Below are 24975 nucleotides of genomic sequence, written 5' to 3'. Positions count from 1 at the left end.
CTTGGAAGCAAACGCCTCTGCGAATCCAACACCGGAGACACCCGTGTGCCCGCAGAAGATGGGCTACAGGAAGGGAGCCGAAGGCAGGAAGACGCTGCCGACGCTGCACACACCCCCGAGTGCGGAGACCAGCTACACCTCCTGCGGGAGACCCCTCCGCTGTTGTAAGACAAAGAGCCAGCGTCTCACTTGGCCCCTCTAGTACCTTTCAGGCACGAAGCGTTAGCGTAAAGGGTCTGAGGCAAACCGGAGGCCACACTCAGTTCTGAGGCAGACGCAGCTCTGCCCCAGGGGAGGACACAGCCATGCTCACTGTCCTGAACCCTGAGGGAGATGCTCTGAGTGTCACCAGGTCTACACCCCACAGCAGCGTGTTCCAGGAGCACAGAGGCTGAGGCTGTGCTCGCCTCCGTCAACCCCACAGGGCTGCTCAGAGAGCCCAAGGCGCCACGGGTCTATACGGAGATCCGGTTTTCAACCCGTTCGCGCCATGTAAATACACTGCTGAGCTCGGGTCGGCATTCTTTTCTCTAGCGCAGGCAATGTGCGCTCATCAGCAAGCAGGAGAGCGCTCAGCTCAGACCACCAGAAATGTGGTGTGTTGTTTTAAATAAAACTGAAATCAGACTTCCGAAAAGAAGTATCTACTGGTTTCTTCTCTCCACAAGGCACTTGGGTCATGGTCAAAAGCAGGCCCAAGGCCACAACCACAGGCTCCCCTGCACACCACCCACCTGATAGCCAGGTGACACCTGGGCAAAGCGGGAAGGAAGACATAACAAAACTTCTCTCCTTTAGTGTTTCCTCACAGTACTCTCTCTTTTTTTTTTCTTTTCTCTCTCTCTCTCTCTTTCAAGATTTTAAGAGGAGCCTGGGTGGCGCCATCAGTTAAGCATCCGCGTCCACAGAGTCTGCTTGAGACCCCCTTGCCCTCTGCCCCTCCTCCTGCTAGCACGTGCCTGTGCTCACTCTCTCTCAAAAAAAATTTTTTTAAAGAATCCCACTATTCACTGTAATTATTTTTAAAACACAAAGATTTTAAGTAATCGCGCACCGGACATGGGGCTCCAACTCACAACCCCGAGATCACGAGTTGTGTATTCTACCAACTAAGCCAGCCAGGCACCCTGTCCCCAAGGTTATTTCTAAATGAATCTCAGAGCAGCTCTTCCCCCAGAATCTGTGCCCTCAAATAATTTTCACTAGCTTGTAACAGATGTCCTACTTAGGTAATAACCTAGAAGAGAAAAATAAAGTATTCTATAGTGCACATTTGCAAAACAGCTATTGACAGAGCCTTCCTCAAGCAGTGACTTGCCCAGCACGCTTCCTGAGGACAGACGTGGTTACACTGAAGGCAAGGTGTGTACCTTCGGTTCCTTATCAGGAAATGTGCTACTGGAATTCCAAAGTGTCCTCAGAACCCGCCCAGACACCCTGGGCACTCAGGGCTCAGAGCCCTCCCATGTTCCTCTAGCTCTCCCCTACGTACTAGATGCATCACAGTGAATCTCAACTGGTCTCCAGCAAACTTTCAACCAGAGAGTCACCAGGGTCCTAAATCCAGTTATGCACTTTGTTTTCTGTTTCTTAATTATAAACACACAGCAAGGGGCTAGTGCTATGAGTCAGAGGCCCTTCAAGACCCAGTTACTCTGGACGAGAGTACATGCAGGACGGCCTCCAGGCAGACATTTTACACCCACACTCCGACCAGAGCACAGAACTGCCCCCAGGCCTCACACAAAAGCAGGGACCACCTCCCCAGTACCCCCCAAGGAGGGGAAAAGGAACCCAATTACAAACCACCCAAAGTGCTCTTGAACTTACAAGCAGTCCAGGAGGAGAAAAAGAAAGGCGCGAGAGGTGAAGACACCAACATGAGCCATGGAAAAAGGACAGCCGTGGTGACAGAGACAGATGCAGCCCTGGTGCTCAGGTCCTCCGAGGACAGAGAGGACAAGAAGAGCTCAGGGCAGGAGAGCACACATGGAGTTGGCTGGAAGCAGCACGTGCCCACATTAAATGAACAGGAGAAAAGACTCCCTTCAAGAAGACAGGCCTAAGTGTGTCGTCCCCCCCCCCCCCCCAGCTCACCAAGCACAACCGCCGACATCCAACAAAGCCGTGCCCCCTCCCCCGGCTGTGCCCTACTGGAGTGTGCCACTGCCCAGATGAAGATGCTCCCAAGAGGCAGCAGCAGAAAGCACCAAGAGGAGAGGTGAGGGAGCATGACATGAGGGCAACAGACAGGCCAGGCCACCACGACAGCAGCCTAGAGAGACTGAAGGGAGGGGAGCGCAGAGAGTGGATGGGGGGAGGATGGGCAGGGACGAAGCTCAGTGCACCCAGCAGGACCGACCACTGCAACGTGCCTCTCCCTGCCCCAACCCCACCTCATCAGAGCCAAGACCACCAAAGCACAGACAGAGCAAAGAAATTAACTCCTTTGTTCATACAATAAAACTCCATCTTCCATTTAACTTAAAAATTTTAAGAAAGAAAGAAAGAAAGAAAAAAAAAAAAAGGCCAGACTGCTCCACCACTAGGTCAGGACCAGGACCACATTACCAGTGTGTGGAGGAATCCCAGCGGTCCCTCCGCAGCTACAGACACAGCACAGCAGTGCTGCTCTGCCTGAAGTCCACCCCGGACGCGAACAGCAAGGAGCCACGCCCACGCGCGTGCTCACGGCCACAGCTGGCATAACTGTGCAGGCACGGTTCTGTGTCAGCAGCACTGGGTGCACACAGACAGCCAGCACACCACCTCTGACTGGGTTACCAGCCAGGAAACCTCATCCTGGCATCGACCAGCGCAGGCCTGTATGGACGTTCTCCATGGCAGCAGGCTCCCAGGAGGTCACGGCCCTCAGGACACCGCTGCATTGTGTCAATGAAACAAACCACGGCCAACAGCAAGACTTCCAAGTTGACTTGTCTCAGACTGCCATATAAATGGAGACAAGGGGAAAGGTGTGAAAAGTGCCAACCATGTTGGTAAGTGGCCTGACTAGGCAGAGAAGGCTAGGTCCAGCAGCTAGTTCCCTGGACAACACAGAAGGAAAATGATGACAGGCAGAAGGCCTTAGAAATGGGCCTCACCCTGGACCCGGGTTTCGCTGATTCTTTCCCAGGGCCTCACTCTAGACCCGGCCCATTTTAAGCACATCATGTCTGCCCAGGGACAAAGCCTAGGGGCAAGAGGTGCTGGGGTGAAGACCTCACCCTCTATCACACACACTCAGACCTTAAAGATGAGCAGATGTGCCTGGGGCACAATCGTAGCACAAACCTGAAAGAGGGAACGCCAGCTGCTACAGCAAACCCACACGGCCTCCTCCCTTCACTGGGCTTCCCACCATATTCCTTCCATCCTCCCTAAAGTCAAGTGCTAACCTGACTATCTCTTTTTATGTAAGGACCCCGAGACCCCAACTCACTTTGCCACCGATCAGCTAGGGAACCTTGAAAACCCTACTACTTAACATCTTTGAGGCCTAGAATCGTAGACGAAAAATGTGGGAAATGCTCCCTATTTTCTTGGGTTCTGTAGGGGGAAGAGAACACAAGGTGAAGGTATGCGCCACACATAGGCCTCAAGAGTCCCTGGAAGACGCAAATCAGCAGGCACTCTTCAGTGCAATCTGGGGAGGGACACAGAAGCCCAACCCAACCTCTGGTACGGTAGTTCCAAGAAAAGACTCTGAGCAGAAACCCAGAAGAACAGCAGTCCCAAGTGAAGAATGCCAGAGAGCCAGGCTCAAACAAAGTTGTTTGGTTTTTGTTTTTCTTTTAGTGAGGTTTTAGTTTAAGGAGGTTACGTGAGCCTGTATGCCTGATCATAGCTTGTCCTATAAAAACCACTCAAAACAGATTCTCTGGCTACACCACCACAGGCTCAAGTGCAAACCTTTGTCTGCCCCGCCCCCACCCACCCGTCTGTCTCTATGGGGCTCAGGCCCAAAGACTGGCTCTGCGATCCCAGCGTGAGACCAGCTACTAGGCTGCGGTACCCAGTCACAAACACTCGGAGAGGAACCCACCTATAAACTCTGGGTGGGGCCACACTGTGTCTCCATCCCTTCTCCAGGAGCTGCGGCCAGCATTCCCACGGATCCCCTGTGACTCACTATGCCCACGAAAATGCAAAGGCACGAAGAAACCTAGGGGCGGACAATGTGGGGGGAGGTGAGCTAGACAGTAAACTTTTCAAAAGAACGAAAATTGGTTTTTATGTTAATGGAAGTTTTAATTATAACACTGAGATTTAAAATATGGTATTAGCAGGCCAAAATACCCTAGAGCTTTCTAAGGTTTCTTTAATCAACTCTGGTCACAACCAAATGGGCATCTTTCAGCTTGAGTCCCAACTTCAATCTAACTTTATAACATCTTCTGCTATCCTGCTACAGGGCCGAGTTTAACATAAAACAGGCGCACCGTGGAACTGGATCGGCCACCTGGGCGCCACGCGACGTTCTCATGGGCTCACTTGTCTTCAAGGTAGCATCCTGTCAGCCACGAGGATGCAATGTTCAGAACTCTGGTTCCCACGAACAAAAAACGAACAAGAATAAACTGTAAAGAGGCTGACTGTATGCGGAAGATGAAGAGCACAGACAGAAGACTCAGGGAAGGCAGCGGCGGGAGTGACTCGACCCGGGCACGGAGCAGGTGCAGGGTGCCTGCCCAGCTGGAGCTGCCATCAGCAGTGCCAAGCACCCCCCCAGAGGCCCAGAGCGGTGGGAAAAGGCTGTCCCCACTCGCTTCTTTGGTTCTGCCCTCCAAAAATACCCAGGGTCCAAACAGCTGCTGCTCTTGTCTTCATGTGCTAACACCCTCAGAGGTGGACAAGGACCCCAGGGTTTATTTTTTCCAAAAAAACAAACCATTCATTCACAAAAGGTCAACAAAGTCAAAAGCTTTAAAAGAAAAGTGTCATTTCACTTCCAAAGAACCCTTTTCTCATTTCCCTTCCTTCTTTACCCCTTTTCCTGTTCCTGCCCAAGCAGAATGCCCTCTGAGCCCAAAGGCTTTAACCCAGGCCCAAGGCAGGGGACTTTCGAGCTTAAACAGAAGGGGGAGGGGGCACGGAATACGGAAGAGAACATGGAGAAAATGCACATGTGTGCATGGTGCACCTGTGTTTGCAAGCAGAGCCTGATATACTGGGTCACAGGGCAGCTAAGTCCTGGCAGCACCCAGTGCCAGAGTCAACGTGTCCTGTTCTCCACACTCGGTTTCCTTAAAGCGAGACGCCGCAGAGGGGGTGCTCCATGCTGGCACTGCAGCCCCAGCTGTGCACACATCCAGGGCCACACAGCCCAGACCCTGCCCTCCCCCACCTGGCACTTGCGGGTCCAATCATGGGCCCAGAGGCAGGACCACTGTTCTGCTCTGCTTTCTTCTCACACTGCTAGCCTGGCCAGCACTTTGTTTCATCTTTGGATCCCTCACACTGCTGCGGGGGGTGGGGGAGGAACGGGGACGACCTCAGTAGCAACAAAGAGAGCACAGACTGACTCAGCTGAACCAAACACTGCAATCTCGAACTCAGAATACTGCACACTTCAAACCCCACCACCACCCTTTGACACAAAGGCTATCCCAAATTCCTTCTCCCCACAGGCAACACAAGTGACAATCAAGATACCTATTCTAGAGCAGAGAACAGACTAACTTTTCCTCAGGCCCAGCAGGCTGGCACCTCCCCAGACATGGCCCCTCCTGCCTCCTTCTTCCTCTCACCAAGGTCCAAGTGAGCCGCACGTGGGACTTTCTATAGCAGACACCTCTAAGCTACACAGAGCCCTCAACCCTGTGTCACAGAACCCCTTATATTCTGTAAGGCACAGCAGGAAGGGAAGACGAGAGTTATTCCAGAAAAAAAATTCAGCTCACTTAACAGAACTCACGGAGTACCTACTCTAAGGTGGATCCTGGCACATCTCTTCACCCTCAAATACAAAGCAAAGAGGAAATCCATTTAGCCAGCTTTAAAATTTGATGGTATTAAAAAATACACATTGGCTCCGCGAGAATCCCCACAGGTAAAAATGGAAGGAAAATGATAGCAATTGATAACCAATAAATGAGGTATCATGAACCACCCACAAACCCTTCCCAGGGCCCAAGCAGGTATCTCTACATGTCTGCCTTCCCAGTGGGAAACGGCCCCAATGGCCAGAAGTCCTGGCTGGGGTGTGGGTGTGGGTGTGGGCTCAGATCTTCCCCTTCTGCTCTGATGTGGGTATGGGCTCAGACCTTCCCCTTCTGCTCTGAACTGCCTACTTTCCAAACCCTCTCCCTGCATTCCAAGTACCTTGGAATAAGAGGACCAAAGTTCTACCCTTCAGCAAGCACTGTGGTGGGGGAGAGCAAGAGCTTCTGGGGAAAACTGTATGAACACACTGTCAGTTTTTGTATTAATCAAAAGACATGCACTTAATGAAATCTCATTTTAATGAGATCTAATATTCCATAATTTTTATATAGTTTAAGGGAGTCTAGCCAAAGCATATTCCCTAAAACTCTAACTATACAATAAAAACTTATACTCAAAAATTCAGTAAATGATACTGGCACAATTAGCTATGCATATTTCTTTGACAACAAAGACAAGTATGCTTTATTATCTATTTTTAAACTCTAACAAAACCTCTTTGTTAAAAAGGCAAATGAATTAGCATCAGGACCTACAAGGTCCTTACGACCTGCACATGCAAGCCAGCATTGCCCACAGGTCGTGGCGGCAGGAGCGGCAGGTGGAACCCACCGGGCAGCCACGTGTGCTGTGACCAGAAAACTGCTCCTAATGGCCGGGTCAGGAAGAACTCCTACCAGACAAGCTTGGGAGAGTAACTCTCTCTGTTTCAATACCAGATGGCAAAACACTCTGGGGCCAGGAGGGGCGTCCTCCAACCTTGCTGCTCAGGTGGGATCCATCCTATCGCCAGCACAGCAAAGCTGGTTCTGTTGTTAGCCAGACTTCCCGTCCCTGTGCTCTTGGGGAGGCAGGGCCAAGGCCCAGCCACGCACCCATCTCTACAGTGAGCACCACCTGCACAGGATGCCCAGCTCAGCGTCACATCCAGGGACCCCGAGACTATGCCTTGCAAGTTCAATGTTAGCAAGTCAAAACGCAATCATTCGTCTATTTTAAATAGAGGTGTTCAACTAAAAATACCAACCATTAAAATCTAACCCTCTATTCATATAAACACTACTTTTATCATTACAACATGCTTTCAGAAACTATTTTGTTTTTGGAAACATAATTCAGGGGCGCCGGGGTGGCTCAGTCGGTGAAGCTGCCTTCAGCTCAGGTCATGATCCCAGGGTGCTGGGACCAAGCCCCGCATCGGGCTCCCTGCTCAGTGGAAAGCCTGCTTCTCCTTCTCCCTCCGTTGCTCCCCTACCTGTGCTCACTCGCATGCTCGCTCTGTCAAATGAATAAATAAAATCTTTAAAGAAAGAAAGAAACATAATTCAAACTCCCTGCCTCCCAGCAAGCATGAATGTAACACTCCCATGCCACCGGGGGTCAGGGCCGGGAGACAGCCCTGACTCTCGTGTCCACACACGCGCCTGCCGAGAGCCACGTCCATCTCAGCATTCCTCGGAAGAGGCCAGTACCCTCTGCTCTACCAAGCAAGATGTTGACAAAGCAAGAATCACACCAACTGTCAGCTGAAACTAGAGTTTTATGCTAAAGAAAGGTTAAAAATTAAACTAATTATTTTAAAGCTTGTATTTTCACGGAGCTTTATTTCCATTAACAATGCCACTTAATCTTGGAAGAAATCTAAGATGGGTGTGACCATTACCCCTTCACAGGGGAGGAGCCCAGGACTGAAGACGTGAGGCCAAGGTCAGAAGAACTAGGTCAGCCAGCCCAGCACACACAGGTGGCTGCGCACCCTGTAACGCAGCCATGCCTGGAACATCTCAGGGCAGGGCCGGCCAGAATCCATCCAAACTGGGCCCCTAACCCCTGCTCAGGTGGAAACGAGAGCCCGGGATTCAATATTCACGGGGCTTTAACAAGCCCATCTCTGTCTCAAATCTGATCTAAATGGCTCATATTCGACCTTAAGAAGTCAAAATTAAAATTGAAAATAATGTGAGTAACAATAAAAATTATTAGAGAGTCTACGAAATTATTCTATTTTTAAAGTTCTGCCTTTTGGGGTGCCTGGGTGGCTCCACTGGTAAAGCGTCTGCCTTCGGCTCAGGTCATGGTCCCCGGGGTCCTGGGACCGAGCCCCACGTCGGGCTCCCTGCTCAGCTGGGAGCCTGCTTCTCCCTCTCCCTCTGCCTCCAACTGGTGCGCTCTCTCTAACAAATAAATAAAATCTTTAAAATAAATAAATAAATAAAAGTAAAATTCTGCCTTTTGATTCCAGGAACAGTCCTGGAGGGCAGACCTCGGCTAATCGGCTGCCCACACTGCTGCACCCAGAGCCCCTAACCATACACTTGAGCCCCTGGCCCAAGAGGAGCCCTCACATTATTAAGAACCTTTACCTTTATTCAATCCAAACGCTCCGGACTTTTTAAAAAACTATTATAACCAGTATTACCTGAGTATTTATGGTTCACGAAACTGATAAATGGCATGAGACACCTTGGGATATTTTTGTGATATGGTCAAAAAAGCCAGTCCTTCCTATGTTAGAAAATCTTCTAGATATTAACACACCTATTGCTCTCAATCCACCAGACCAACTGGGCCAACCCAAGAATCTGCCGGTGAAGAGTCACTAGTAACTTGTTTTCTTTTAATCAGGAAATACATTATTTTGAATCACCAAATACTAAGAACCTAATTTAGGTAGCATTTTCTTTTTCCTCATTATAAATTAAGACCAATATTACAGTTTCCAAACAAACATAGAGCTCGGCCTCCTGGTGGGAGTGAGTCTGGTTCTCCCTCTGACCCCACTACGTCCTTCTCTCCTGGACTCAGTCTCTCCATGGCTGTCCCGCTGCCTGTGACAACCAAGCTGAATCCGCACAAACACCCTGGAAAACCGCCCTGGAGAGCACTCCCGGGGTGCCGCACAGCCCACCACTACCCCACCTATACACCAACACCTGCACTGGCTGCACTGGCTTCTTTCTAACCGCTAACCGACCTGCAGATTAAGAGAAGACAATTTGTCAGAGACATCTAAGATTCCTGTTCCATCAGACTTTATCGCCATTCCCAAGGAAATACTTCGAAAGTCAAAGAGACCGCCGGGAACCTTCCAAGTGGCCTGATTCTGTGATGGCTGAGATAAAGGACAGGTTCTGTCCGACTAAGGACACTCAACCACAGAAGCAGCAGGAAACGTTTCTTTCCTGTCTGCTAGGAATAATGAAACAGTTGATAATACACATCTATGAACTACCTGCTTTGAAACACTAATGCCTGGCCAAGGTATGAAAAACCAAAACGAATCAAGAGTCTTCTCTTCTATCGTCATCAATGTACTTATCGGAGGAAATAAACTGACAGCCAGTACAACACGTCCCCCCAGAAGGGGACTTTGTCCTAGCGCAACAGATGCTTGGTGAGACCCGAGACCAGGGTTCTTAGGGAAACAGCTGACCCTCCACTCAAAAAATTTGCTAGTAATTCCCAGAAGGAACCAACAATCAGGGTAACCTAGCAAAAGATCACATTCCTTAGACACCAACCACACAAGCTGGCCTCACACTCCTAGGAATCACACGAGTAGCTGCCCAGACACAGCGGACACCAGACCAGAGCACAGCCAGGCCTCCACTGCTTCCCCAGAGGAGGAGGACAACTGTCAGACTGGAAAAGCTTTTCTCTGTGCCAAGTGTTTCTGCAATATGCACAGAGCACAAAACAAGTAGTCAGTACTGAGTCCCGATGGTCTCCGGACTCCTCGATGATCGAGCCAATCAGATAAGGAGGCTGAACAGAAACAGACTTCCTTCGCAGCCTGGGATACCGGGTGCTGTTTCACAGCCCGCACCTCACCACCACTGCTCTGACAGACCCTCATCCAAGGGACGCCCGGAACAACATCCAGCACACTCAGCCAGCACTAGCAAGCCCACGAAAGCCAACGTGGAGGCCTAGCATTATCCTCTGACCCCTTTTCACAAAGCCGTAAAAAAAACCAAGTGGTGAACAGCAGCGGTGCAATAAGACTTACCGATTCCATAGCTGAAAGTCGGTGCTCATGAAGACTGTCTACTGCGTCCGCTGAGGCGTGTCCCAGAGCAGTGCTGTGCGCATTCTGAAACGAGAGGGCACCATCAGCTCCCGCACTTCTAGCTCAGTGCTCTGTCCAAGCTCGGTCTCCCCATCTGGACCGGCCGTCTCTGCCACACTGCCTTCCTTCACTTCACTGAACTCCAAACAACAAAAACGTTTCTAAGATCTGTGTTTGGCTGATCTGGGTTATAAAGGGAGAACGAGCCCATGAAAGGGGCTCACACCCGATGATTTGCTTTAGGGCACTATTCAAATGGGAATTTCTGTTCTCAATAATTTTTCCTGGAAAGCAGCCCTCAGAAAGGCCAGGTCAAGGAAAGAATACTCGGTGGGCCTGTCAGTCTCCCTGGAGATGAGGCTTCAGGACTGGGGCCTTGAAGGGGTCATTCATAGACTTTTCTCCTTACATGGAATTCTACAAAAATCTCAGAATTATTAAGCTTTTGTCAAAGTTGGCATTTTGCATCCTCTATGGATGTCCTGTCACACTGGGAAGAAAACATGAACTCACCCTTTGGCTTAAAAACCCCAGTGACCCACCTCTCTTGGCCTCTTGCAGCACACACCTCCAGCCCCACCCCGTGCTCAGCCTCCCCCTGGAGGCTCCCACCTTAGCAAATAAATCAAACAAGCACTGTGGCCTTGCCAGTAGATATGGGGAGACTACAGCGCAGTGTCATGAAGAAAACAGACTAACACTGTACAACCTCCTAGGAGAGCTCTGAGATCTTCAAGAATAAAACAAGCCAGGAACAACAAGAAAAAAAATACGATTTGTTCATGACCCTTTTCCCACAACCCCATCAAAACATCAGACCCTATTCCATCTCCAAACATATCACAAGTATGGAGTAAGGTAGTCACATCCATGGAAAGGAGGCAGGGAGAAGGCTCTCAGACACAGTATCCATAGGAAGCAGGACTGCCCAGGTCCACGCTCAGGGTGCTAACCATCTACACGGTCTCCTGACCTATGCTTACAGGTGGGTGTGTGTTTGCAAAGATGGAGCAAGGTTCTTCTGCCCTTTTATTCCTACACAGGATTTTCTGGAGCTAGCATATGAACCTCAAGGACTACTAAACACAACATGGAAAAGCAGCTTCCAATACACAATATATGGTTTTATTGAAAAGCAACAAATATGTGGTTTTTTCAGTTTTTTTTTTTTTAAGATTTTCTTTATTCATTTGTGAGAGTGAAGCGAGAGAGAGCGCGTGAAGTGAGAAAGCACGCGAGCCCGCACGCATGCACGAGCAAGGGGTGGGGGAAGAGGGAGAAGTAGACTCCCCGCCAAGCAGGAAGCCCGATGCAGAACTCGATCCCAGGACCCTGCGATCATGGCCTGAGCCAAAGGCAGATGCTTAACTGACTGTGCCACCTAGGCATCCTGCTTTTCAATTTTCTTTTTAAAGATTTTATATATTTATTTGACAGAGAGAGAGACAGCCAGCGAGAGAGGGAACACAAGCAGGGGGAGTGGGAGAGGAAGAAGCAGGCTCATAGCGGAGGAGCCTGATGTGGGGCTCGATCCCAGAACTCCGGGAACACGCCCTGAGCCGAAGGCAGACGCTTAACGACTGAGCCACCCAGTCGCCCCTTCAATTTTCTTATAAAGACAGTAACAAAACAATACAGAATGCACGATGAATGTCTATGCTAGGAATACAGCAAATAATATCTACCATTACAACTGTGAAGAAAACCTGCGGTTTTCTTAACCCGAGGTTTCTCAAACTCAGCAGCACTCACGCTTGGGGCTGGATCACCCTGTGTCCTGGGCACTGGAGGAGGGTGCTGAGCAGCAGCCCGACCCCGGGCCCACCAGATGCCAGCAGCACCCTCCCCCCACGGCTGGGACGACAGAACGTCTCCAGACACTGTTCTAAGCCCCCTGAAGGGCAACATCATCTAGACAGAGAACCAGTGCCGTAAATCCAACCGCTACTCAACAAATAAGGAAACCAAATCAGGGTTAGCTGCCTACGGTCACACAGGGGATTAAAGACACGTTGGAAGAAGAGCCCAGGTCTCCAAAACCCTGCTCTAAAGGTCTTTTCGTTCTATGGGAAAATACTTTAGTAATTAAGCCAATTACTTCTGGAAGACAACACAAATTAAGAGCCGCCAAAATATTCATCCCTTTTGACAGAGTAACCTCACTTCTGGGCCACACACACTAAAGAAAGGCTCTAAGATATGAAAAAGCTTCATGCGGCACACACGTTCACATTGCACCTACCACCGCTGATGCAATCATCAAGCTACGTTTTCAAACAGAAACGCACCGGGCCACACCTGTTCTTGTCGGCTTATAGCTACAGTAGTTCAAAGAGCATGTTCCCAGCCCAGCAATAAAGAGATCGGTGAAGACAGAGTACAGACGGAGACTATGGAAACATGAAAAGCCAGTGTCCAACACAGCCGCAGGGTGACCAGGGGAGGCAGAGGAAGCATTCAACAGATGGGGCAGCTGCCCACCCTGACCCGCGGCCTCGCCAAGAAGCCATCTAAAGCAATGGGGAGAGGCCCCCACCTGTGGGCAGTATGGACAAGATAATAATCACAGGTGCTGAGGAAGCTTGAGTCACACAATCTGTGTAAGAAAAATGACAGGGATTTTTGAGAAAAATTTGGAAATACTTTTAACATTAACGGTGGTTATCCCTGAATTGTGGAGCACTGCAAGATTTTAAATTTATCTTTCTATTTTTTCATATCTCACTGATTCCTATAATGAGCTGGGTATTACATTAGGGGTAGAGGAAAAGCTTTTTAAAAAAATACCAAAAAAGAGAGGCGCCTGGGTGGCGCAGTCGTTAAGCGTCTGCCTTCGGCTCAGGGCGTGATCCCAGCGTTCTGGGATAGAGCCCCACATCAGGCTCTTCCACTGGGAGCCTGCTTCTTCCTCTCCCACTCCCCCTGCTTGTGTTCCCTCTCTCGCTGGCTGTCTCTCTCTGTCAAATAAATAAACAAAATCTTAAAAAAAAAAAAAAAAACTACCAAAAAAGAATGAAACCTCAGAGAGTGCCTGGGTGGCTCAGTTAGTGAAACGTCTGCCTTCGGGTCAGGTCACAATCCCCTGGGGTCAGGTTACAATCCCCTGGGATCCAGTTCCACATCCTCGCATCCTCGGCATCTGGCTTCCCGCTCAGCAGGGCGCCTGCTTCTTCCTCTGATCCTTCCCCCGCTCATGCAATCTGGTGCTGTCTCTCTCTCAAATAAATAAAATCGAAAGAAAGAAAGAAAGAAAGAAAGAAAGAAAGAAAGAAAGAAAGAAAGAAAGAAAGAAAGAAAGAAAGAAAGAAAGAAAGAAAAAGAAAGGAGAAAGAGAGAGAGAGAGAGAGAGAGAGGGAGGGAGGGAGGGAGGGAGGGAGGAGGAAAGAAAGAAGGCTTGCCATTTACCATGACATGGATGGAACTAGAAGGTATTACACTAAGTGAAATATGTCAGAGAAAGACAAACATCATACAATTTCACTTATATGTGGAATTTAAGAAACAAAACAATCATAGAAGGGGAAAAGAAAAACAGAGAGGGAAGCAAACACAGAATCAGACTCTTAACTACCAAGAACGCACTGATGGTGACCAGAGGGGAGGTGGGGGGGATGGGGGAGAGGCGATGGGGATGGAGTGCCCTGGCTGTGAGGAGCACCAGGTGATGTATGGACTGAAAAATCACTGAATTCTACTCCAGAAACAACAGTACACTGTATGTTAACTAACTGGAATTTAAATGTAAATAAATAAATAAACAGTATTTAGAGCCACAAAAAGGGGGGGGGGGACCAAGAAATACTGTGAAATTCCTGTCAAACTGACCTCCTCTTGCTTCTGCATCACACTGGCCGACCTTCCTTTCTCTTGCTACAGGACCAGAGACAGGCTCTTATCGCACTGTCCCCAGCACAGAGTTGTAACTTGTAAGGACACTGGACAGACTTTATTATTATTTTTGGGGAAAAGAGTCCAAAATTACTAATGTTTTACCACAGAGAGTTATCCTTCTCTCCTTGAAGGTAACCCCAAGTTTTGGAAGATTTCGCTTATATAACTATGTTTAATTTATTCGCTTCAATTTTTATTCATTAAAGACCTATAGTTGTTAACCACAGTTTCTGATCAGCATAAGATGATTTTTTTTAAACCTATGTTGATAAAATTCAACAAACCAAAGTAATCATGATATCTTCAGTTGACCCACACAGCCTTTCCTTCAAATTACTGATTTTCACTGTGGATTTAAAGTACTGAACACCGCCCAAGCCTTCTTTATTTCCCTCCCTTTACTGCCTTTCCAAATGTCCTAAATGCCCAGGAATCCAAATTAGCAAAAGCTTCGTCTTACTGCACAGGCACTAGCCTGCAGGATTAAATGCTGTCCGCCAGTCTGTGCAGACCTGCGGTTCTTAGAACATTCAAACCAGTGCAGAGCAAGCACTCCACGTGCCCTGGTTGACCAAGCAGCCTCATTACACCAGAGTCCTGGGTGCTGATCACCCCCAAAGAGCTGCAAGACTGGGTAAGTTTCTGTCTCTTCCTTGCCCACTTGCACAGAGAAGCCGCAGTGCTCCTCCCATGAAGGCCTGTTAGTAGGGGAGCATGGGCAGCGTCTGCAGGGACCGTGTGGTACTACAGCTTTCCTGGTAAGTAGACATTTTCCAGGTAGGTTCGAACACATTCACAGAGATGACAAGAGACGTGTATCTGGGCAAAGACAGGCCATGTCCCACAGCACTCACAGTGGAGCATTCAACTGCCCTCCAGGGACCAGACTGAGCTGTTTGGGACCGTCGTCTCTGGGGGTCAAACACAGCCCAACAATGTCTCCACCAAGTGTTCACAGCAGTTGTATTCGTTCGTAACTGCCAAAATCTGGAATCAGCCCAGAAGTCCTTCAACGGGTGAAGGGCTAACGCATGGCCCGCGTACACCACAGAATGGTGTGCAGCAATGAGAAGGACGGCGCTACTGAGGCGGCAACAGCCTGGACGGACTTCAGGGGAACCATGTGGAGCAGAGAGACAAACACCCCACGGTCACGTTCACACAGTTCCATTTACAGGACATTCTCATGTGACAAAACTGCAGAAGGAATGACAGATCAGTGGTTGCCAGGGTTGGGGACAAGGGTGAGGAGACGAGGCAAGAGGCAGGTGTGCTTACAAAGGCAGAGCAGGAGGGACCCTTGTGGTGATGTGCGTCAGGCACCCAGACACACAAGAACCCTGCACAAAGAGAACTGGGGCGTCTCAGACCTGTGGGCCGTGTCCCTGTCAAGATCCTGGCTGGGACGCTCTACTCTAGTTTTGAACATGTTGCCAGTGAAGAACCGGGGCAAAACGTACAAGGGAACGCTCTCCGTTACTTCTCACGGCACGTGCATCTACAATGATCTCAATTTTTAAAGAGTCTAATATTGGCAATTTCAAATGGTCTGACCTAATATTAACTCACTTAATCCTCAAAACAACTCCCTAAGGTAGGGATCCTTATTACCCCCAGTCTACAGAAGAGAGGTCTGAGGCCCTGCGAGGGGTGCCACGTGAAGTGGTGGGGCCAGCACTCACTCCAACCCAGGCTGGCCGGCTCCAGAGCCAGTCACTGTCCTTGAAGCTGGACACGTGAACTAGAAGACACACGGAGTTCTCCTTATAGGTTGAAAAATCTTAAAATGGGAGCATCTGGGTGGCTCAGTCAGTAGGTTAAGCATCTGACTTCCGCTCAGGTCATGACCTTGGGGTCCTGGGATGGAGCCCAGCATTGGGCACTGTGCTCAGCAGGAAGTCTGCTCATCCCTCTGCCCCTCCCCGTGCTCGTGAGCTTCCTTCCTCTCCCTCTCTCTCAAATACATAGAGTCTTTACCAAAAAAATCTTCTTAAAATGTAACCTTGGAGAACTTAAGTAGGACACTGAGCCCTCAGATCTGGCCTCACCTATTTTAAAGTTCTCCTTCACGGCAGACAAAACAAACTGAATTCCACCTGTACACGAGCTACCAACATCCCTCCCCTGACGGTGCGCAGAGCCGCACAAGTCCCACACCTCATTCTGCTGTGGGGTCAGGAGCCACCTGCCATCTCAGGTTGGGGCTATCAGCCTGGCCTTAATCGCCTCCCAAGGAACAAAGAGGGGGACTATTGGGGGTGTTTTTTTTTGTTTTAGGATGGGTGCTGTTTGTTACTGCTTTCTTTGTTGGATTTGTAGTGAGAGCCAGCTCAAGGTAACGAAGGCACCGAGCAGACGGCAGGTACAAGGTAAGGTTGGCCAAGATGCCACAAGGAAAAGGAATGCCCGTCATTCAGCTTCTGTCTTCAGTTCACATGCTTCCTCTCCACTGCAGAGCAAAGCCGGCAAGAAACAGAAAAATCAATGTTCCAAGACATTCTCTTTACACCCCTTACCAGAATAAAGTGAAAAGTGAATCAATGCAGAATGAGAACAAAACAGGTGGTTTGGCGCACACACCCTCCCCTCTATAGACAACTGTGCAGGCAGTAATCAACACCACATCTCAACTCACCAAAGTCCGGGGAGAACGGTCTCATGCTCACACTGCCAAATCCAAGGAAATGACAGAAAATGAGTTGTTTAAATAAACAGATGCAAAGCCATAAAGAAAAGCAGAAAAGGGAAACTGTAGACCAGAAACTGGGAAATTCTTGAAAATCAGGAGGATAAAAGCATGAAATCAAACTAGAGAAAGTAACTCGGAGCACACTGTGAGAACAGGCCCCTCACAACCACAGGAAGTGGACAGGGCTGAGCCAAACCAGCTGTCTCTTCCCCAGCAGGAGTAATCCAGACTCCACCAACCACCACCCAGCGCTGACATTTTTTTTTTAAGGTTCTATTTATTTATTTGAGAGGGAGAGAACAAGCGGGGAGAGAGACGCAGAGAGAGGGAGAAGCAGGCTTCCCGCCGAGCAGGGAGCCCAATGCGGGGCTCAACCCCAGGACCCTGAGATCACGACCTGAGCCGAAGGCAGACGCTGCACGGACCGAGCCACCCAGGCACCCCCACCGCTGACTTTCAAGATCAAGTCCACAGGCTTCCCAGCACCCTGACTCCCTACTCACCCTCAAGACAATGTGCGTATGTGTGCATACACACACGTGTACACATACACACACACACACACTGAAATCATGATTAACAAGGACATATAACAACTTTTCTGAGGGTCTAAGTCAGGAAACAGTACAAGTATCTCCAGCTCACAGCAAACTCATAGAACTCCAAACCAGCACCATGCTCTAAGGGCAAAACTCCAAAGAAACATGAATATGCTGTCATCTGCCCATCTTTTGGAGTGCGCTGCTGACCTCACCATTGTATGATGGGATCACGGCCCCTGGAAATACAAAGGTAACAGAAATCAGGGCGGTGACTGTTTCACTTCAGTGGTATGAAGCACCAACAAAACAATCGCTTCTTTATTTGCGATCTCTCACAACACGTATCTGCTCTATTCCTACAGAATGAACGACCTGAGGACAGACCACAGGATACTGGGTACCAGCCTGCCTTCTGTTAAACAGGAACTCAGAATGAGATAGAGCTCCCCTCATTCCTCGCAAGTGCTCTCTTGTCCCACCCCTGGAACCCATATGAGACAGCAAGACTTGCAGTGACAGACCTTCACAGAAGCAACCAACCAACCACACCAGGGACACAGACAGGAAACCCAAAGACACCCTCCACCAGACACAGCAAAAGCTTGAACTAAACGGGGCTGTCCAGCTACAAAACTCACCTCAAAAAAGGAATATAAAACCCAAGTATATACAAAACACAATTAGAGCAAATAAATGAGCACTGCACAGCAAGGCTGCAAGCTGTAAGATCAATATACAAAATCAGTTGTATTTCTATGCACTAGCAATGAAAAATCTGAAAAGGAAATTAAGCAACACCATTTACAACAGCATCAAAAAGAATGAAGTATTTAAGGATACATTTAACCAAAGAAGTGGAAGATCTGCACACTGAAAACTACAACACACTGCTGAAAGAAACTGAAGACCTACCTAACTGGAAAAAAATCCCATGTTCATGACTACAGGCCTTAATAATGTTTTTTTTTTTAATTTTTTAAAAGATTTTTATTTATTTATTTGAGACAGAGAGAGAGCGCGCGAGCACAAGCGGGGAGAAGGGTCAGAGGGAGAGAGAGAGCAGCAGACTCCCCGCTGAGCAGGGAGCCTGACCCGGGACTGAGTTCAAGTACCATGCTGGGTATAGAGATTACTTAAAAATAAATCTTAAAAAACAATACACCCTTCTCCCTAAATGTACTTCTTCTATCAAGAATATGAACCCATAGCAATGCCTTGCACAGTCTAACCTCTAAAATGCAAAGAAACAACGTAAAGGGGGCAGGGCAGGGAGGAAGGATGTGCGCACCACAGAACAGAAGCAGGCGATTCTCAGCTCTGATGCTCCAGGGTTCTGCGGAGTGTGTCCTGTTGTGAGCAATGAATGACTTACGAAGAGGCGCCCTGCATTGCAGCCCGACCCCACCCTGCCTGCAGGGCGGGTCCACTATCCTGAAAGCAGTAGTTTGCCCAGCCCCCCAGAATGAAAGAAACATCACCAGAACCAATTAAACTCTTTTCCTAAGACAAACGAAAGGGAATTTACTCTTTATATGGTATCTTTCCAATTTCTATCTGGAAGTCATAACGTCAGTTTGTGTTAACTGTACTCCTCCACTTCCACTTTCTCTCCAATCACAAATGGAGCCCCTGCACCTGCGGGGAGCAGGTGAGGAAGAGGCATGAGAAGACACACGCCGGCAGCAAGTCCTCCTAAGCCCCACCTAAGGCTCTCAGCAAAGCCTTCCTGGCCAGCAAAGCTCCCATCCAGCTCTGTTCCTCGAGGTAACTACAACATGATCTCTAATCCCAGAACTCCCGGTCCGAGTCTGCTCCCACATTAGGGGCTGTTCACAGAGACCTCGAGTAGCAAAGGGCAAGCGCAGAAGACTAAAACAAGCAAGCTGGCCCGCGTGCATGCGACCCGACGGGAGAGCTGCACTTCTGCCCTGTCCGTAGGAGCTGTGACGCATCCCAAGGTCTGGAAGGGTTCTGGCACAGGACGGTGGCCCGACTGGTAACTTGTGCTTTGTCCTCCCAGCACCTCACTAATCCTCGTGACAATCCTCCCCTAACAGGACCACCTCCATTTCTCTGATAAGAAACCAGGTTCTAAAAGGTTGAATCACATGCCTCAAAATGAGGCTCAAACTCAGGCTCTAGAGCTGTCACCCACACCACGCACCTCCCGTGCACTCAGAGAGCCCTCCACCACCTGAAATACTGACATAATGCTGGCACTTCCAAGGACATAACTCCTATGTCAAACACCCAGGGCAGGCTCCGTTCATCCTCCATCTACACGGGAACATAGCTGACGATCACCCCACCTGGCCTCTCGGCGGCTTCGCTCTACCACTCACCCCCTTCCCCAGGGCTCCCTCGTACGGCCTCGGCTTCTCTTGCTAACTCTACTACCACTTTGTTCCACAAGCTAGCTCTCTCTCCTCCACTTGCTCCTAAATGTCATTTCCTTCATGCTCTCTCTGGGCAATCTCATCTGCCTCCGTGGCTTTAATAACCACGCTGTTAGATCCCTAACGTTTCTCCAACTCAGACTTCCCCAATGAACTCACAAAGTCCAAGCATGTCAGACACACGCCCACAAGCACACATACCTTGCACAGAGGGACCCCCCCCCCCCCCAAGTCGTCTGTGACTGCTGGATTTTCTGCTCTGGCTTGGAGGACCAGTGTCCAGACAATCCTCCAAACTGGAAATCTGCTGTCCCCCTCTCTCTCGTGATCCAAAGCCACCTGACAAGTTCTGTTAATTCCAGCTTCTAAACACCCTCTCCTCCCTGCTGCCCTGACTCCGCACTGAGCAGCCTCCACTATTTCTTCACTTAGGTTATGGTGACAACTTCATCACCTCTACCTCCAACTGAACACACCAGCTCATTCAGAAGTGAACCTGGCATGTCTGATTCACCTCTCTCAGCCTATGGGGGGGGGGGGGGGGCGGTTACTGGGTTAACAAGGAATATGTTAGCGTTCAAATTTCAAACCCAAAGTAAGAAACATTTTACATCACGATGCAAGGCAAACATACATACGAATACACAACTGAAGGGAAGGCTTCACAAAACAGAACTGCCCTTCCTCTGTGAAAAGCACCCCAGTGTTTTCTAGTACATTCTAGGCTGGCTGCTGGTGTTGGCTGGTTTTTAAAGTGGGTGCCTCCTTCCAAGTTGACCTCACAACCCATCAGTATGGCAACCCCCTAACGGAAAGTCACAGGAGCACAGGCTTTGAGTGATACTGTCCTGGGCTGCCTCCTCAGCAATTTCCACCTTCTTCCAGTTTCTGGGAAACAGTGTTTCCCTCAGAGGAGGCTCCCCCCCTCCTCTGTGCCTGGGCAAGTGCCTGTTCATCCTTCAGCATCTTAGTCCTGACTTCCTCACGCGGCCAGCATTCTCCCACTTTCCTACAGTGGACAGGTACTGCTCCAGCAGTACCCAGTTCTAGCAGGCTGCCATCCCCAAGAAACCTTCCCCAAGTGCCCCTCCCATGCACGCAGCAGCACTACCCTTAAGCTTGTCTCCCAAGTCCTCAGAGCCCAGCACTAGACCCAGGTCACATGGCAAACACCCAACCCCGACACCCAGTGCAGAGGAAACCCTGCACTCGGAGCTATCAGGACACGAAACCTGCTGCAGAACTGGCAAGCCCGGAAGCAAGGCTACCTCGCGGGGAAGCGCGGCCACGACGACCCTCCACCCTTTGCCTCCAAGGATCTGTGCCCTCTCCAGCCAGCTCATACATATTCTTTGACACAGATGAAAATTCACCTCAAATAAATGTGGTTTACAGACAAACTTCATTAGAAACTAAGAATATTTTGAAAAGGAAGACAGCTTCCCCATCCAGAACATTTCACTATAAGCTCCTCGAGCGAGTGGCCATGGCAGGCCATTCCTGACCCCCAGGTAATTCATCTGGACTCAGCTGGCTTCTCAGAGTTCCCTGACTCTGCATCACCTACAAATTAGCTCACTTCCTAAGTGTCCATTTTCTCCCTTCCAGAGTTACCAACTCCCGACAGCACAGCAACGCCCCTGTGTGCCAAGTTACAAATGACTTTTTTCCTCCACCTACAAAGCTTTCTAAATATATTATTACCAAATGGAAAAGAAACGTAGCTCACTAGTCCTAATTCAAGCAAGATTAAGCTCTCAAATTCAGGTCCCCTCAAGGAGCAGTGAGGGAGAGAGACAGGGACCAACGGGGAGGGCGGTGCTTAGCCCGCAAGGACTGCACAGGAACAGCCAAACTTGGGAAAGAGCCACATAACCGTACAGGATGAGTAGGGGGCAGTGGCGCTCCCCGGCTCTTTTCTCTAAGCAAAGAGCCTGCGGGGAGAGACCCACACAGGAGCTGGCCTCCAAACCCAGAAGCTTCCTGGAATTTTAAGACACCCCCCACCCCGCTGTCCCATCCCACCCACTGGATGGAAACAATGGCCGAAACTGCAAACAGGCAACAGGAATCCAAGGCAGAATGGGGACGCAGAGGACACGTCCGAGGAGCCTCAAGACTTCAATCACCCGTGATCCGACTCCCACGTGTCTCCACCCCAAGACAAACTTCAACCTATGTCTCTGGGGGTGAGGACAACAAAACTTATTTTTGTGACATGCTTCCCAAGCAAATCTAATAAATAATCACTGATCTAGTCTCACTATCCAACCCAAACTCCCAATCATGCAATTGTGGAAACAATCACCAGAAAGTAGTGTTCCTCAAACTTGAGAACTGTTACCCTTCCCCTCCAAAATAAGTTGAAGAGGCCTCGTGTGATGAAGAGGCCATGGAAATGACACAACCCCACGCAAAGTCCTGTAAGCCTGGAGTAGCAGGGCGGCAGCAGGATCCACACCCCTACAGAGGCCAGCACGTCCCCTGCAGCAGGCAGCGGGCTGTCCGCAGGTAAACGGGACCACGTGAAGGCACGGGCTGCTGGTCTATGGACTGGGATGCCTTCCACATCCCATGACGCAGGTTTCCTGGGCCCAAATCTGCTCTGCAGGACAGGACCAGACCCTTCCTTATTAAAAGGCAGAATGAGAACAGGCAAAATCAGACATGAGATGTCTGAGGAGCAGGCTCCATCATCCTCTGGATTCCGGTGATCTAATGTGTGATAAGTCATCTATTGCTAGGGTCCGGGTTTTGGGGGGGATGCCCCCACCCTGAAGACTGCACCAATGTACAAGAGCTGAGGAGCTGCGGGTGCAAGACAGGACATCTGCTGGGAGCCCAGCGTCCACCTACCAACCCACAGCTCACCATCCCTTCACAAACCAACACGCTTTAGTGTTGTCAGTTCAAGGAATAACGAGTCTGTCTCACTGCAACTTCTGTGTTTAATTCAATACGCTAGCAATGGCTCTTCATGCACAGATGTCCTCAAATTTTCAGAAGGACAAGTGTGTTCTAACATAGCTGAACCGTTAAAATGATGTGTTTTGCTGCCAAGCAGAGAGACACTGGCACATCCACATGTATCCTCTCACTAATCTGACAGGAGACACCCCCAGTAGAAGAGGAGATTCTCCATTTTGAAAAGTAGAGTAAAATTTTCTTCTATTAAAACATGAAAATTCAAGTTTCTTCCCTGGTAGATAATCCTCACCAACAAGAGAAATTCCAATAGAAAAGACACAGCTGGGGCGCCTGGGTGGCACAGCGGTTAGGCGTCTGCCTTCGGCTCAGGGTGTGATCCCGGCGTTATGGGATCGAGCCCCACATCAGGCTCCTCCACTGGGAGCCTGCTTCTTCCTCTCCCACTCGCCCTGCTTGTGTTCCCTCTCTCGCTGGCTGTCTCTATCTCCGTCCAATAAATAAATAAAATCTTTAAAAAAAAAAAAAAGAAAAGAAAAGAGAAGACACAGCTTTCTAATAGCAAGTACTAAACAGGAACCTCAAACAACGGCTGCCTTGGGTGTTAAGAGAGAACAAAGCAGGATGGTCATTCAGCAAGAGTATAAAACGAGAGCACCCAAAAGGGAGGGACTAAAATTTAGATCCATGTGCATGAACATGGGGCAACCAAAGCCTTCTTTCTGGATTTACCATCAGAGTATTCCTGTAAGTGGACTTCCTTCAGAATTAAAATAAAAAATAATTTTCAACACGGATAACTAAGTGTAGGATACTTGCAAATGAGAACACTTTGACCACATATCTGTTTCAAATAAAACAACTGTAATTATCTTAAGTAATTACCAAATTGTCAACTTAGACATCCTGAAATAAGGGTCAAACAATGGTACTCCTTTAAAAAAAAAAAAAAAAGTTATGTTTTGCTCTTAGGTGGACTGACTTACTAACTCTGAAGAAAATTCTGAATTTAATGTGCATTTATTCAACGGTATCTTAAAAGAGATGGGGGAGGGGAGAGGAATGGAAAGCGTGGAAGCTCAAAGTAGTTTCAGTTAAATGAAAGATGGTAAAGTGGGTAAACTGAGCACTTGTCCCCAGTCTCCTAAAAGGTGACATGCAAGAAAGGAGCAGTGTAAACATCACCTACCCATATCTAACTCAGCTTGTATTCTACCATTTCCAAAACAGTGATAGAAACTATGTTAGATTCCTTAAGGAGAGGCCCATAGTTACAAACCCAGGACAAATCTTTTTTCTAAGGAACTGTCCATTTATAGGGGCACCTGGGTGGCTCAATCGGTGAAGTGTCTGCCTTCGGCCCAGGTCATGATCCCGGGGTCCTGGGATCGAGTCCTGCACCGGGGTCCCTGCTCAGGGGGGAGTCTGCTTCTCCCTCTGCCTGCCCCTCCCCCTGCTTGTGCTCTCTCTCTCTGACAAATAAATAAAATCTTTTTAAAAAAATAAAAAGAACTGTCCATTTATAAACTGCGTGGGGACAGGATACAACTCTTATTCCATGAGCTGAAGGTGCTTATGTATCCTACAGCAGAGAATAAATGCTAAGGCTGCAAAAAATCTTTCAATTATACACCAAAAATATGGAACACAGTTTGCCTTGAACAACTGATTCCTTCCCTAGACGTCTGCGACAACAACTGGGCCACGGAGGCTGCCACGTGCCTCCTGCAGCGCCCCTGCTCTGGGCTGTGCACTCCGCCTGCACCTCCTCCTCCTTCTTCTGCTCTTCACTCCTCCCCATCCTTTACCTGGTGGCCCACTAACCTCCCGCCACACTGTCACCTCTGTGTAAACAGCGCCCCCCCCCAAATCTTATACCTCAAATCCGGCATCTCTCATGAGATCCCACTCTTACGATACACTTCATGGGGGCACATCCAGCTGGCGTGTCCAACTCACGCACTCAGACCCAGGCCTCCGTGACAAACTGTCCTGGCCACACCTCCACACTTCCAGGATGTCTACTCCCCCTCTGTGCCCTCTGTACCCTCCCGCAATCCGCCACAGCAGTGCACCGTCATGCTGTGGCCCGTCTATCTGCCTGAAGGTCAACATGAGGCAAGCGAAGACCAGAGAGTCTGATGGGCACGGCCAAAATGCTAACACCGCCACTGTATTCACTGGCAATGACCTGCATACATTCTTAGAGCCTGCAGTAGTCTTAGTGTTCTCATCCGTAGTAAGAGAAGTTCCTGGATACAAAACATGAAGGGAACATACACGAGTCAACTGCATTTC

The 24975-nt window shown here is 49.2% G+C and overlaps 1 protein-coding gene across 8 annotated transcripts in view; it reads right to left on the bottom strand.

Annotated features, from left to right (window-relative positions):
* ANKRD11 (ankyrin repeat domain containing 11) overlaps positions 1-24975 on the bottom strand; it is a 186663-nt gene that overhangs the window by 102751 nt on the left and 58937 nt on the right. For 7 of the 8 annotated variants that reach the window (XM_057314670.1, XM_057314664.1, XM_026494576.4 and 4 more), the window contains exon 2: positions 10175-10258. The exons of the other annotated variant lie outside the window; for it this stretch is intronic. The gene's annotated coding sequence lies outside the window, so the exon portion shown is untranslated. The remainder of the gene's footprint in view (positions 1-10174; positions 10259-24975) is intronic. 8 annotated transcript variants of the gene reach the window in all.

Source organism: Ursus arctos, unplaced genomic scaffold (assembly GCF_023065955.2).
Source record: "Ursus arctos isolate Adak ecotype North America unplaced genomic scaffold, UrsArc2.0 scaffold_19, whole genome shotgun sequence".
In the NCBI taxonomy this organism is placed as follows: Eukaryota; Metazoa; Chordata; class Mammalia; order Carnivora; family Ursidae; genus Ursus; species Ursus arctos.
The sequence above is the reverse complement of the archived record's forward strand: the minus strand, read 5'-3'. Positions and strand labels throughout refer to the sequence as shown.